Genomic DNA, 16515 nt, shown 5'->3' on the forward strand with positions numbered 1-16515 from the left:
GATCGTTACACCCCAAGGAACGTGCCTCTGCCAGAGCACCCAGCTTCTGATAAGTGGCTGATGTTCTCAGCCACACACTAAGAGAGGCTTTACTTTGCGTGTGAGGAATTACAAGGAAGCCAGGCAGCTTGTGAGAGCAGAGAGCTTGCTCTCAGTAAGGCACTAACAGGCCATACGTGAGTCAGACTTTTCTCTCTTCTTGCTGACCTGTCAGTTGTTTGACTATCTTGGGTCAAAGAGTTCTGATGGCAGAGTAACATACAGTATGAACATGGAGTCTATATTCTTTTCAGTATGTACTTTCAGATATGCCTTCCCGTATCACTTCTACTGCCAATATGTAGAGTAGAAAAATGTTCACACATGTGATTTGTGATAGAACTGGGCTCGGTGGCCTAGATCCCTGGGTGGTACTTAGGTTTCATATCAAAAATTCCCAGAGAAAGAGAATTATAGAAAATTTCACTGCAGAACAATAAACATATCTTATAAGACAACTATTTTATATCTGTTTATGCAGACATTTGTATGTGCTGCATAAGATGGATCAAATTAATACAAATTATCAAGTCAAAACTCATTACTTTGAAAGTTGGCACATGGAAGAAGTTTTCCTCCCCTGAATACTTTTCAGGTGTTACTTTGTTGAAGTCAGTAGATAACAATGAAAATCTTCGACTGGAAATACCGTAAATAAGTTTAGATTGCATCTAATATCACTTACAAAGCAAGAGTTAAGTGAAACACAAGGAAAGATGTACAAGGTGAGAATTAAACAATAAGGATCTGTGCAACAAACAGTAGTTACAGAGTGCTGGCTATTCTCGTGACCAGTGTGACAGGCAGTTTTACTATCAAAAATAAAAGCTTCTGAGCCACTAGGCTTAAAGAGTTAGAGTCATACTCAGAAGGGATGGCTGTAGCAAACTCAGACTCTTTGTGAACTGACAGTGGGATGCTTAAAACAAGTATAAGGACATTTCAGCTGCCTAAACATTGCCCAATGTTTTGTAGACCTCTTTATGGAAGAGAGTTTTAAAGAGACATTTGAAGAATTTTAAGGTCACATGCTCTGCTTCTTCATCTGGCTAATGTCACTAACAAATTAATTCTAAACAAATGACTGTTTACGTGCACATTTAAAGAATTGAGAGGACTTGCCAAAATCAAAGAGATCCAAAGTTTAGAACAAGATGGAGCTTCAGCCTGCAAGAGCAGTTTACCTAGCCTGCAGGCTATTGCAACTTCTCCTTTTTCTGGGCATCTCTCAGCTGTAGAGATGGTGCTGAGACAGACTAAATGAATTGCTTTGGCAGCCAAGTGCTTGCTTCTATTACAGACCTAAAGAATATCTTACAGAAGGGCATGTGATATGTCCTCTTGAAAGTCATGTCCCATAGCAGGGTAAGTCCTGCTATGAGACTGGGGACATGTATTGCATGACCATAATTCTCACATGCTCTGCAATGTTACTGACTGTGCTCATTTGGAGGATACTGGTCTCTGCTTGTTTAATGGGCATAGTTGCAGTTACCCAACACACCTTGTCTCCGTAAATGTCTATGAAGCTCATCTGCTTGGAAAGTTCCCATCTCTGTTCTAGAGCACTCAGAACATAAATCCATGTAGGGCTTTTGTAAGCTTCTGTCACTGTATCAACAGCTCAGTTTGGTTATGGATTTAGGGAGAACTAGTAACATGATCATAGACTCCTCTGACTTGGAAATATAGTAGAAACCACTAGAACTGGCTACACCCAGGTTCAATGGAAAATCACTTTTGAGTTTCCTCTAAAGGTCTACCTTCTTTCAACTTCTTCTCACACTGTATTTCATTTATTTATAGTGGTCTGAATCAAACATCCCTATTTGAACTAACAGAATTTTCATAGTACAGATGAGAGCAGCTCTTCAGACACATTCCTGTTTTCTGATCTGGGCACTAAGAAGTGTTTGTCTGCCACTGTTTTCCCTCAGAAAGTGAACTGGAATAGTGTGATGCTGAAAATCACCTTAAGGTCAGGGTATGGAATGAGCTTATTTTAGCCAGAATTGACTATTGTCCCAAACTAGAACCTCTGAATTTCAGAGGGTGGAATTTCAGGGCTGAAAATCAGAGATGGGCTAGCAAACTGTCCCACTGTAGAATGTACTGCAGCTTTATATCTACTTCTGTATCTCCTGTATGCTTCCTGTCATCCATGCACAGGACCTGTGAAGATGGTTTACTTACGATGTCATTGTGGAAGAACGTGTTAATTCTAGTTTGATTTTGAGTGTCACAAAAGTAAAGTGCACTGGGATTTGTATCATTTCCAGTGTGCCAAATGGCAGTGCTAGTGGTTCCAAAGACCTGAATTATGCAACTTCTTTCTTGTTGCCTTCCCAGGTGATCGTGAGAAAGTCAGTTTACGAATTTCCTCTTCTTCTCATTCCCCACCACTGAAGTTGGATCTCCTTTGTAAAACACTTTAAAGTCTGTGGATGAGAAGTAGAAGATACTGGTTCACAGTGGTAAGAATATGGAGTTGTATTATAGTTATATATATTTATATTATTAGCAAAGAAGGAGACTTTTCTGTAGTCTTCTGTAGCTGGACTGAAGATTAGGACCTGATCAGAGATGTGATTAGTCAGGTTTTCACAACCTGGCAAAGTCTCTGTCCATTATGCCCTGACAGACCCAAGGCATCATTAAAGGGCAGAAGACAGCATCCTTACATTCTGTTAGTATCTAGTGATCTGAAGAGAGACAGTGGCCGGTGTGAATGGCCGTGATGAGCAGCACACCCCACTGCCTGTCACAGTCACATGTTAATCAGAATACAGTAATTTGCAAGAACATTAATAAATACAAATCACTCTCTAAGGGACTGCAATACATTATGTTACCTCTCAACAATAACAGACGTTATTATCTTGCAGTCAGAAGCTCCTGTCAGGGCAATAAAGGATGGCCACTTTTAATGAAGACAAATGATGTCCTTCAAAGGAGCTGTGAGCCTTGATTTGGCTTAATGGCTCACTAGTACGAAGCAGAGATTTAATCAGAGCTCCAGCTTCTGTCACACAAGGGCCCTGAAGTCAGGTAATTGGAGGCAGGTGCTAAGTACAATTTAAATGAAATATCTAGTTAATAAGGACAGTTTGAAACAAGCAATTTATATAGCCTCCCCCAAACCCTGGCCCTGTCAGGGATGTGAAGGCAGTCAGCTGTGCTCAGGAACTAAATGACTTCATTTCTCAGCATTGCCTTTCTCACTCCCAGCACTCTGCTGCCACTTTTAGCTTGCCAGATGTCCCAATTGGAGTGATCCTCTTTCAGATAAGATGGACAACTGAGAGACTGTCAGAACTCAGCATGCTTTGTTTTGTGCTGGAAGATGCAGCTGAGCCAAAATCTTGACAGAGATGTGGTCTATAAGATTCTGGCATTTAAGCATCTCAAAGTCCAGGGAGGGAATGAGAAGGAACAAAGTAGCAGTGTTTCCTTAAAACATGTATCATTATTAACTCCTAAATTGTGGATCTGAATGAGGGGATTAGAGTCTCCAGGCTGTATTGTGCAGGTCATTTTACATGGTCACAACTGCTACGTCAAAATTGGAGTATGTATGACCCACAATACTTCTCATAATCCAAATTGAGAAGCTTTCTGAAGAACATCGTGGTCCCTTTCCTACCTGCTAACCTGTTATTCTTCCTTTGAAGAACATCATTGCAGTTCGTATTTATAACTTTTTCCTTTTTGGTGGTGGTGGGGCAGGGAGGAGAGCAGATCCTTTGAACTTGTGGGTGCCAACAAGCAACTTCCAACAACCTGTGACCTATGTGAAGTTCCCATTTGGAACCATGTAGTAATTGTCAGCATCATTAAGTCTTGTGCTTTAATGGAAAGTCTTACAACAGTTGTGTTTGGTTTTTTTCCTTGAAAATTGGGCTCAAGGAGTTGTGTGCTTGTGAAGTAAAAAATGCTTGTGGCTGGGGAAAAAAATCTGAGTGTGTTATCTAAAACAACTGCATCACCTACCTAATATCTCACTGAAAGAGAAATACTTATTTTGAAATTAATATTTCAGTTTTGAAGAAAGGCCTCTCTTATTTTTGGGCATTTGATACCAACAACGCTGAACCTTATAGGGAATATAGGAATGTTCAGTGAATTACCACTAATACATTTGTCATATTATAGATTTTCAGACACGAATCAACAGGAAACCAAACTGGGTTTTAAACTTTAATTATCAGTTACTTAAAAGCAGAGTCTGACAGGCAAAAGCATAAGAGCAGTACTATAGGTACTACAGGATCTCCCTTGTCCCTTTTCGGTCCTTCTGCCATCCCTTGAAATTAACAGTTAAAAGGTAGTGCATTCATAACAGAAACAAAATTTTAATTCTGAGGGAGAAAGCTACTGGATGTGGAGGTATTTTCCATTAGCAATTTTTTAAACATAGACTGGAATTTTACTGTGCTGAGTGGTGCAGCTGACACACCAGAAGGATGGGATGCCATCCAGAGGGACCTGGACAAGCTCAAGAAATGGGCCTGTGTGAACCTTATGAAGTTCAACCCATGTGCAAGGTCCTGCATCTGGGTCGGGGGAACCCCCGCTGTCAATACAGGCTGGGGGATGAAAGGATTGAGAGCAGCCCTGTTGAGAAGGACTTGGGGGTACTGGTGGGTGAAAAGCTGGACATGAGCCATCCATGTGCCCTTGCAGCCCAGAAGGCCAACCGTATCCTGGGCTGCATCAAGAGAAGCATGGCCAGCAGGTCAAGGGAGGTGAGTTTGCCCCTCTACTCTGCTCTGGTGAGACCCCACCTGGAGTCCTGCGTCCAGCTCTGGAGCCCCCAGCACAGGAAAGACATGGAGCTGTTGGCGCGGGTTCAGAGGAGGGCCACAAAGTTGATCCGAGGGCTGGAGCACCCCTCCTATGAGGAAAGGCTGAGAGAACTGGGGCTTTTCAGCCTGGAGAAGGCTGCGGGGACACCTTATAGCATCCTTTCAGTACCTGAAGGGGGCCTATAGGAAAGGTGGGGAAAATCTTTTCAGTGGGGCTTGTTGTGATAGGACAAGGAGCAATGGGTTTAAACTAAGGGAGGGTAGATTTAGACTGGATATAAGGAAGGAATTTTTTACCATAAGGGTGGTGAAACACTGGAACGGGTTGCCCAGAGAGGTAGTGGAGGCCCCACCCCTGGAAACATTCAAGGTCAGGTTGGACGGGGCTCTGAGCAACGTGGTCTAGTGGAAGATGTCCCTGCTCACTGCAGGGGGGTTGGACTAGATGACCTCTAAAGGTGCCTTTCAACTCAAAGCATTCTATGATTCGATGATTCTATGCCTGTAGTGACTGCATGACTGGGAGAAACTACAAACTTTCACTGTCGGGTGGTTTGTGTGATCAGCTTCTGTGAGACTCATTTCTTAGTCAAGAAGTACACACAGGAAAGCAAGGACCATTGAAGCAATTAAGGAGCCAGGCATCTCTATGTGCTTTCTCAGGATGACGAATTCTCTTTTGATTTGCAGTAGGGCCAGGTCACAGGTGAGGCTGCATCTCTATAGCAGGACCAAATTTACTAAGCCTGAGCTGTAGTAGGTACACGTATTTCTGGGAGCATGACATGGCAGTGACAATGGAAATTGATTTCTCTCCGTTAATATTTTATTATAGCAGGACCATTCAAGATTCGTTGACCTCTCAGGAATCTTTTTTAGAGAAGAATTAAAGTAACCCCTGGCTCATATTGCTTATTGAACTGTTTGGAAACAAGAATTCTTCCTGGGGGCCTCTGCAGTTTTTTCTAGAATATGGGAAATGAAAGAGGTTTTGGCTTTTCAGATACACTTTGAAATTCATTGTTGATTTTTATTTTTAATTCTTTTCTCTTCATCTGTTTTTTTTTTGTATTGGACAAGAAATTACAAGAAATTAATAGATGAGAAATGGAACAATCTTGAGCCGGCACATGGATCAAGAAAAGCGTCAGAAGTAAAATACAGGCCTTTTAGATTAGAAGTTAGTGTTCAACTGAGCAGAATCCTACTACGCTTCAGTTTTATGGCTTGAATTCCTTCCAGTAGCCGTGAAGATGGAAAATTTCCCACTAGTTACAAAATAATTAACAGGCAAATTGTTCAGATGGCCTCTCAAGTTTACAGCAACATTTGTGGTCATGGATGTGATTGCAACTCAGGTACCTGCAAAAGAGATGCCAGCTATTAGAATTACTAAGTCTAGCTAAGTTGGGTATCAGAAGCAGTGGACATTCAATAGCACGGGCTGCTCTGCAAACTGAACAAGGCTGGCTGGGGTGTGAGCAAATGTGCTGTGTCATTTGTGGTCATGTCTGTCTGTAGTGGAGGAGAGAAGCAGCGTTCTGTTTGTTCTTCCAATCCCGCAGTCACTTCCTATTCATGTGTGTATAAGTAGGGTTTGTCATTGGCATGCATGATGATGAATGCTCATGGGAGTGAGAAAAGGAGGGTAATTTGATTTGGTACCAGAAGGGGACGGGTGACAATGTCCACCTTGCCTTTTAAAAGTTGGTCATTTCCGTGTACCTGTCAAAGCAAGATGTTTATGGCAGGAAGAGAAACTATTATTCTATCAGAAAATGAAGCATTGGAAATGCTATGATACTTTATTTAGTCTTTGGCCCAGCTGAGGAAAAAAAGAAGTTCCCAGAAGAAGAGAAGGAGTTTGTGATAACTGTATAGAACACTTCTGCTGAAGTAGGGAAAAACAGTGGAGACAAAGCCCAGGCTGGGATTGTAGTTCCCCTCTTCTCCTTGGGAAGCAGAATTGGGACCATGTAATCACAGAACAATGAATGGTTTGTGTGTGCTCTGTCAGCAGTCATGAATTATTTTATTAAGGTATATACAACTCTTAGAGACAAATCGTATCTTAACAATAAGTATATTCCAATTCTAGATTGGGAGCTATTTTGGTAGGCCAGGAGAAGAATGTAACGCTGATAGCTGCAGTGGACAGGAGACCAGGCTACCGTTACCTGCCGAGTCATAGAAATAAGACAGAAGACAAACCCCTTTGCTGAATCACCCTGTGACTGTTGTCAGCTTGTCAGGGCACCAAAGAGTAAAGCCAAACTGTGTTCGTTCTTCTGCATGCCCTTGGCTGCTTTGTACACTGTAGAGAGCAATGTGCATTCTGTTCCCAGCTACACAGGACAAAATGGCTTTGCTGTTCCTATGGACAAAGGCGTCTTCATTACAGTGTTATCTGTGAGAGCTGATGCAAGAGAAACCAACTGCCATGCTTCCCTAGGAGCAAGGCTGCAGAAATAAGGCACTAGGCCAGAGGTTCATTTATGCTGATCAGGATTCTTTTTCCCAGCTCTGGGAGTTGCTCACCATGAGGCGAAGTCATTTTGTCTCAGTGGGTACTTCAATGTCTGTAAAAAGCCCAGAATAATGCTGCCAGCCTCTCAGAAGTGAAATGATCTGAAGCTCTCCGTGAAAGGTGCTATACAAGCCCAAGCTGCCATAGTCAAGCCAGCCCAAACAATACCTCATGGAATGTGTGCTTTTCATGTTTATTCTGGGCCCATGGGGAACAATGCCCTTTCAGGACAATAGATGTCTGCGATTCATGGTGAATTTCCTTCCCTTCTCTTGTTAAAATCCATTCATTTCCAGTTCAACCTCTTCATTCTCAAACATATGTCTTGGATATTTGTCAACTTCTATTCATTTTACTCAGTCTGTGCATCTAATTTCTTTGAGACCAAATGTTTCCTCTGATGGCAGAGCCTTAAGAAGAATTCTGCCAATTGGGTTGCATTGAGAAGAGCCTCTTGGCAAGGTGGTTCATTCTTGGGGAACACACATGTTTGAGCAGTGAGACCTCAGGCATTTATACTGTGCAAGACACCTCAATGCCTTGAAAACAAGGTGGTTACTGGCAAGTGTTTTGAAGATGGGTATGGAAAACTGGCTTCAGTACCTGATCTAATTCATGACTCCCTATGCAGTTTCAGGCAGGCCTCTTCATCTTGGAGTCTGTAGCCTATAAAGAAGTAACACAAACTTCCTTCTTGTGCAAGTTATTGTACCTCCTGCCTGCTCTGCCATGTGTCTCAGGTAATGGAGAGCAGAATTGTGATGATAGTGTTCCCTAGTAGTAAGCGAAGGGAGATAGACTCCTTTCAGGTTAAACTATCCAACAGCAATGAAATCATAGTAGCTTTGGCTCAGCAGCGATTCAGCAGTGTTTAACCCACTGGCACAAGGAAAGTCTCTGTCCTCAGCTCCTTACATTTTCCGGTTTACCCTGTTCTCTTTATAAGGGAAAGACAGTCTACATGACTGGCACTCAAGCAGGAGGCGTCTGCTGCCCTGACTCCAGAGATCCTTGAGATCTTGGTGACATCTGGTGGGATCTGGAAGGATCACAAGCCTTTTGCGAACCTTCACTCCCAAGTAATTTCTAAAAACAAATTTTAAAAATATTCCCCCCAAAACAAGTGACAAAGATTTCTATTGTTTTTATGTTCAGAATCACAAGAGTACAAAATCAAAACATGATGCTATAATGATGCATACTGAACACTGTATCGTTTAGTGATCAAAGGGCTTGAAATGCTGATGGGATATAACAGAGCTGAAACATGAGTAATTTGGCACTGGATATTTGCAGGCAAGTAAATGACATCTTGTTATCTGCCTGGTCAGAATATCAGTGTAAAAAGCAAATAATGCAGGTTACATTTGCTCATCATGCAGTGCCAGGCCCCTGTGATACAACCAAACTCCATCGTGTTTAAACTTTTTACAAAGCACATATATGCCTTAGCCTGGAAAGTACCACTGTGAGTATGTTCAGTAATTCACTTGTGAGCAGTTAGATATGTGTGCCTAGAGTGTGGATTAGGCATGGGTCTGACAATGGGCACAAAACTTCAGTGAAGGGAAAGGTAGTGAAGTTAATGTTATATTCAGGCTAATTCTGGTAAGGAAAGTGAAAATGGGTTGCTTGAAGTGCTAATAAGTTATCCCATTTGATCTGCATGCTGATGCATGTGAATGCGTTTTTTCATTCTTTTCTAGATCTTTTTAAGCCTATAAACATAAGCACTATCATCTTTCCTCTCACTCTTGCAAGTGCACTTTTTATAACTAGCTGTGTACAGCATTTCTGCAGCTTCACAAGATATACCAAGTAATAAGCAACAAAATTTTCTCTCAGTGTCTTTTAGATATTGGAACAGTATGTCCCCTGAAAGACAGAGGATTCCCTGCATTTGCCAAGGATTTTGTGAGGCCTTTGATAAGGGGGATGAGTCTGAAATGTTACCAATCAAGCTTCTTTTCTCCTTCACCCCTTTTTAGGATTTGTAACAGGAAAGAATGGATATAGAGGGAGGAAGTCAGTAAAATGATGGTCAAAGTTTCCAGAAGCGATTGTGAAGGCTACACCGGAGATCCAGCTACCACTGAGAATCCAGAATGTGGATGCACAGCCTTCCTGCAATTCAACCCCCTTTGGAGAATGCTGAACTGGGACCTTGTAGTCACTGGTAGGTTTAAACAATCACAGCATGTTACTGCAGCCTATTCATCTTTTCATCCTTCAGTAAGAAAGAGTTAGGATAGAGGACAAAGCAGGTGGATTTTCACCACCTGGGTAAAATCCATGAAGTCCAAAGCAGATATCCTCTTGGCAACTTCGGAGAAAGATTTTCGCTAAGAGTTTAGGTTGCCTACCTTGAGCTCCTCAGACCTCTGCCTCCCTTCCCATGCCAGCTCGTCTCTGCAATGATGTCATGACATGTAGTATCACTGCTGGTAACCTTATTAGCAGAGCCAATTGTCCAAGGACCTTCATATGGGAGGCTGGTTGCCATTGTGTGAGCTCTGGCCCCATTGTTTATGACAGCACTAAGTGACCTAATTCACTCCAGTGGGACGATCACACATATCCTCACAGGGTGGTTTTCCTCTCTGACAGGCCATTGTCACCGTCCCTCCTGCTATGGCTCTGCTAGCACTAGCCTCATGTTCATGCAAACACAAAACTATACACAGATAGGGCCCTCACTGAAAGCTTCGTTGAAAGCCCATCTAGTTAGTAGACATTTACATGGGCATAGCGAGCCTAAAGCTACTTGGACTGACCTTAGGCCTTTAACATAGCAGACGATAAGGAGTTTTTGGAGTTCAGTGTTGGATAAGCCCATTATTTTAGCTTCTCTGATCAGCACTGGAGCAGGAAACTGTTGTGCTGATACTGAGGTGTTCATGGTACTATTATGACACAGTGATAAGCTGTTAAGACCATACCCAGAGCGAAAGTGGTGTTCACCACCACATTGAACACATGGCAGAAAGATTGTCCTGCACAAAGCACAGACAGGAACGAAGGCAAAATCCCCACTGACAAAAGTTTAGTGGCTGTAAAGGGGCACTTAGCTGAATGTTTTTGATTCTGTTCTGTAGAGAGCAGTGTTACATACATGCATACTTGTGCACTGACACACAAACACCCATATTACTATGTCTTAGGTTGAGGAGTGAACGGGTGTCTTATTTTAATGTAGATTATTCTGTGGTCTGGCAGATGCAGAGAACAAAGAAAAGAGGACATTTCTCCAAGGAGTTAAATAAAAGTGGGAATTCTCCCTGCCTGCCCCATTTCCTGTGTAATTTGTTGGCAGCCTGCATCCATCATTAGCCTGCTCCCATGGCATTGTAGGGTGGTGAATGGATCCACACCAATGCAGATACCCTTCCCAATCCTGCCAATTTTCTGCCAGACCAGTAGAGATCACATGTGTTTGTGATATAAGTTGGATTGGGAATGGGTATATTCCACGTCTTCCAGAAGCCAAAGCAATTGCAATATACAGGCTTGGTACCCCCAACTGTTGAAGAAGTAATTAAGAATTAAAAGCAAATTTGTCGCATCCCGGTCGGTGTTCAAAGAACAGCCTGACTGGGAGAGAAATGCTGGAGTTTTGGAGGGACACCTCAAAGAGAATTGAACATGCGTAAGCTCTATGGCTGAAAGCTGTGGAGAGGACAGGTGTCCTCCCTTTGGTGGACAGGAGGAAGAGCTGCCAGAACACATTTCAGAAACACATTAGTCACAGATCATTTTGGTGTAAATGGTAGAATAGCAGGAATGAGGGTGTCACTATACTTTATGAACCTTGCATCGGTAAGGAACAGACAAGTGAATGGGACAAATGTCCATTGATTAATGACAAGCCTCATCTACCAGCAACAGTGTGGTACAGATCCTGGAAAAGCTAAGTGGTAACCTAGACTGTGGTAAGTAACTTTATTGTCTGTTCTGAGTCCTGTATATGGGTTGCTTTTTGGGGACTTCTGAGGGAGCTGATCTGTGTAATGATTTTGAGGCTACTTGGAATGAAGGTACAGAGAGCAGCAGCTTTGTTAAACTTATCTCTTCCCTGCCCAAGGCTGTAATCACTTCAGCTGGCTACAAGCCATTAACCAGCACAGCCCTGACCACCTGGAGGTAGCCTAGCTGTACTTTGGATTCCTGAAGTACTTTACAAAAAACTGGGAGTCAAGGTGCACAATCAGAAGTGTAGTGTGCAAACCTGTTACCCTATTAACTGAAACAACTAAGAGGGGAGAACAGTTGACAAAGGAGAAAGAAGAAAAATTTTATTTAATGGGTATTTTTAATATATTTGATTTTTGGTGGTGCTCCCAGCTTACTCTGTGTCCTTCTCAGAACTCCAAGGAGATAACTGAGTTTCACGGGATGCTTGGAGAGACCTCAAAACAGTGTTATGTAAGTCCCCAGGAGGACTCCTTGGATAACTGGACCCGGTTTTTTGAGATGCTGACAAAGTCTATCAAAAGAACATAAAGCAGCAGCCACCCACACTCTTAGCTAGGGATCTAGTTGGAGGCCTGTATCTAGTGGTGTTCCCCAGGGGTCAGTACTCGGCCCAGTCTTACTCAAATTCATCAGTGATCTGGATGAAGGGACGGAGTGTACCCTCAGCAAGTTTGCTGATGACACAAAACTGGGAGGAGTGGTGGATACACCAGAAGGCTGTGCTGCCGTTCAGCGAGACCTGGATAGCCTGGAGAGCTGGGCGCAGAGGAACCTGATGAAATTCAACAAGGGCAAGTGCAAGGTGCTGCACCTGGGGAGGAACAACCCAAAGCACCAGTACAGGCTTGAGGCTGACCTGATGGAGAGCAGCTCTGCGGAGAGGGACCTGGGTGTCCTGGTGGATGACAGGTTGACCATGAGCCAGCAGTGTGCCCTTGTTGCCAAGAAGGCCAATGGCATCCTGGGGTGCATTAGGAGGAGTGTGGCCAGCAGGTCGAGGGAGGTTCTCCTCCCCCTCTACTCTGCCCTAGTGAGGCCGCATCTGGAGTATGCATCCAATTCTGGGCTCCCCAGTTCAAGAAAGATGAGGAGCTACTGGAGATAGTGCAGTGGAGGGCTACGAGGATGATGAGGGGACTGGAGCATCTCTCCTATGAGGAAAGGCTGAGGGAGCTGGGCTTGTTTAGCCTGAAGAAGAGAAGGCTGAGAGGGGACCTAATAAATGCTTATAAATATCTCAGGGGTGGATGTTAGGAGGATGGGGCCAGACTCTTTTCAGTGGTGCCCAGCAACAGGACAAGGGGCAATGGGACAAACAGAAGTATAGGAAGTTCCGTCTGAACATGAGGAAGAACTTCTTCACTCTGAGGGTGAAGAAGCACTGGAACAGGCTGCCCAGAGAGGTTGTGGATTCTCCTTCTCTGGAGATATTCAAGGTCCTGTGTAGCCTGCTGTAGGTGACCCTCCTTCGGCAGGGGGTTGGACTAGATGACCCACAGAGGTCCCTTCCAAATCCTAACATTTTGTGATTCTGTGATCTAAGTGAATGTTGATGAGAAAGGGAGTAGGTGGCCCCAAGGGAGGCAGCAGACTTCCCTGTGGGATGGGCCTGGTCGGCATTATCGGGCCCTCTGTTCCCTTCAGAAGTGAATCAACCACGTATGACAATTACCCTCCTTTATTTCTTAGCTGGGGCAGTCATAATACATGGGGATGACTGACTCATCCTAGGCAACCCCCTGGATGGACCTTCACCCACCTACTCATTTTCTGGGACCTCACATTCCAGAGCCCTGTATCTGATGCTTAAGGGCAACTGGGGAGGTGATGGAGACCTTGAGGGGTTTCGCTTGCTGCCCCGAGCAGGGACCCGTTTCCATTCCCCCCTGTCTCTTAGGTCCTGTCTTTCTGCTTTGTCGCAAGAGGGTAGGGGGTCCTCTGCTTTTCGTGGAGCTGCCTCCTGCTGCCTTGTCCTCAAGGAGGGCAGGGTGTGGCTCCAGCAGTCCATCTCCTTCTCACACTTCCTGATGTTCCTTAACCTCTCCACTTCCTCTTTCAGCTCTGCCACCAGGCTGAGCAGGCCATTTACCTGGTTGCACTGAACACAGCTGCTGTCTCTGCTGCCCTCCGGTACGAGTGCCAGGCTCAGGCACTCCCTGCAGCCACAGACCTGGACAGCTGTGTGTTTGTGCAGGACCTCCGTCTGGGTCCCCACGCTCCTTCTGGCAACAGCTTTCCCGTGGGTGGAAACCATAGCTGGAATATCTCCTGGGCAGGCCATGTCCACTAGCTGGGTTGCCAGGAGGGGGACTGCGCCCTGTGTGCACACCTTCCCTGTGTGAACTGCCACGCAAACTGCCACGACGCACCCTGGCTAATGTGTCGCACCCTGTTTGCCGGCCCTGTTTGCCCGTGCTCCTGGTCGGCAGCGCTCCCCAGGGGCTGCTCCTGTACGTGATGGGGTTTGGCTGCTGTCACACTCGTCCTCGCCCATGCTGTGTCAGAGCTACTGCTCATTATCAGCTCCCTCATTTTCCCATTACTCATAATTTTCAGTAAATGAAGAAAGTGCTTCATTGCAAAAGCACCTCTGCTGCAAGGTCAAGAGCAAGTTTATTCATGAGTTAGGCTCTCATCAGATTCAGACAGATCCTGTCAGACTTCTAGACACCCTTTCCTGAGGCCAGCCAAGTACTCCATCCCCGTCATCTCAGGATCCGCAGGCCCAGCATCATCTTAGCTGTGTGGCTGTCAGCAGCACGCAGCGCTGCCCAGCCAGGCCAGCACTTGCCAGGATGGAGCGAGGGCAGCGCAAGGCTGCTGAGCCCACCTTGGGAGCACGTCGGAGTGTTGGCATTTACTGGGTTTGTTCCATCACAGAAGATTCAGCTGTTCAGTAAAGCCATAAACTCCAACTGAAAAGACGGTTAAACAGACTCATCTCTCAGGCTTTCTACGAAAATTAAAAGGAAGCCTGATTGTGTTAGCACAAGGTGTAAAAATACAAGTTGGTACTTTGTACAGTCAATTATTCAGACCTGACAACGTTTTTGTAGCCAACAGCACCCATTATAGCCTGTGTGGACATTTTCAGGTTTCTTGCCATCGCAAATTAGGTATTAGAGTACACAGAGACATCAGCATGAAGCAGTCCCGAGTCCATGGAACTCAATGAAGTTGTTAAAGGAAAGAATGGGGACACTGATTTCCTCCTACTCACGTGATTTTGTAACTTCATAGCTATGAGATGGTTGTCCTTGCCATACCTGCTTTTAAACTGAGTTCAAATGGTAGACGTAAAAAACTTAGCAGTTTCCTTGTTTAAAGGATATGAGTGTATCCCAGCAGTGCAGTGTAAAAGAAGAAACCTGTGAGGCACAGAGAATCCTGTTTAAGTGGTTTGGCTTATTGAGAGTCTGCAGCAGAGCTGGAAGTTGAATCCCTGAGTCCTACCTTTAAAGCGGAAGCTGAGTACAGATGGTTCCTTAGCACCTCCAAGAGAGCATATACAGCAGCCACATCTGCTAAGCACTTTCTGGTGATGACTCATTGTTTATTTCTCCAAACATGGTGTCTATTGTAGAAAGAAGCTGTGTCTATCATTTTAGTCCTTCCCTCCTCAAAATTTATCTGCTGTCAAGACTGACTGTAAGCAGTGGAGCTAATGAGCAGTACCAGTACCCAGGTGACCAGCCTTTAGCTTCAAACATGTGCAGAACCCTTGCAAGTCTGCAGTTTTCTTAAAAAGTTTTCAGGCTGTGGATTAATAACTTGGTCTGTAGGATTGTACCGGGACTGTGACAGATGGAGGGCCTGTCACCCAGCATGTGGTAAATTGCATCTATCTGGCTCTGGTCAAAGTTGGTTTGAAAGGCTCTGAGATTTTCTGTGGACAAAAGTTTCTTTGTTATATAACAGATTGTGAAATATCTGGAAGGACAGTTCTGTTTTATCTTACTCTGCTGGTAGCTTTAGAGGACTAGATCTGTGTAAAAATGTATGTCTCACTCAAAACAAAGTTCAGTCTGAGTGAGGATGTTGTTATGGGGATCATAACCGTGGTATCTGTTTAAAAGCATTTAATTATTATGTTCCTAAAGGATAAGAACATAAGATATGGCAGAACATCTCAGAGGTCAGTAATACCTGTTTTAGGGCAATGTACAAAAGGTACACAAAATCTGCCTTTAGAGTAAATTTAAATATAAGCCCCAATCAATAACAGATTCTTTTCCCTAGAGCTTTTACTGGCTAGTAGTTCAGTATTACAGCTGCTTTTTCATAAAAAGAAATTGAAATGAAATGCAATTCAGTGTTTTTCAGAAATATTTTTAATATCCCTGTAAAACAGAAAAAACTTCTGTCAAACAGCTGCAAAGATGATGCATAAATATGGAGGAACAAACAACACTACAAAGATTGTCTCTTAAATCCATAAGGCTTGTTCTAAACCACAGAAAAACACCTTTGCATAAAGTACAGGAATATTTTCACTGAGGAGCTTTTTAAAGTTTTTGTGGTACAAAAAGTGAATTATGCATTCATGTGCAGTGTAGTGCATTCATTGCATAGTGGTACATGCGCAGTAATTAAAATCAAAGTGAAAGGCCAAATAAATGAAGTTTACAAAGCTGTGAACAAAAATTTGGCTGATGACACTTGACAAAACTGTACAAATAGTCCTTTTTATGCAACACAAATATAGTAAATGTGGAATGTATAGAGTAATGCTTTTGGAAAGGCTCAAATTCAATGAATTTAAGACAAAAAACTGAATTCTGTTTATGTTTATACCAATGTAAGTCCAGGGTTACTTCACTGATTTAGAGTTACTCTGGATCCCTATCAATATATTTGAAATCAACATCTGGTTCACATAATTAATTTTATTTCTATCTTTTCCTGACTTCCAGGAGACTAGCTGAGACCCGAAAGTAAAAATGACATTAGCCTTAATTATAATTGCATTACAGTGACTTCTTCTAAAAGTTGTACTTTTATAATGCATTTAATCCCCCCTCCTTTCTGAACCATAAACCTCTCATTTGTAACGAAAATAAACGCTATTTTATTGTCTCATTTCTACTGCAGTTTTATATTAAAATGCATCTTAATATTCCACTTTCCTGAAATCAAAGAAGGTTTAAAAATATATACAATTCACTTGAATAA

At 43.5% G+C, this 16515-nt stretch overlaps 1 protein-coding gene across 3 annotated transcripts in view; it reads left to right on the top strand.

Annotated features, from left to right (window-relative positions):
• Positions 1-16515, top strand: part of MAPK8 (mitogen-activated protein kinase 8) — a 332992-nt gene that overhangs the window by 141061 nt on the left and 175416 nt on the right. For 2 of the 3 annotated variants that reach the window (XM_075423354.1, XM_075423352.1), the window contains exons 3-4: positions 2389-2513; positions 9360-9547. The gene's annotated coding sequence lies outside the window, so the exon portion shown is untranslated. The remainder of the gene's footprint in view (positions 1-2388; positions 2514-9359; positions 9548-16515) is intronic. The other variant, XM_075423353.1, reaches the window with a different exon arrangement.

Source organism: Opisthocomus hoazin, chromosome 6 (assembly GCF_030867145.1).
Source record: "Opisthocomus hoazin isolate bOpiHoa1 chromosome 6, bOpiHoa1.hap1, whole genome shotgun sequence".
Taxonomy (NCBI): Eukaryota; Metazoa; Chordata; class Aves; order Opisthocomiformes; family Opisthocomidae; genus Opisthocomus; species Opisthocomus hoazin.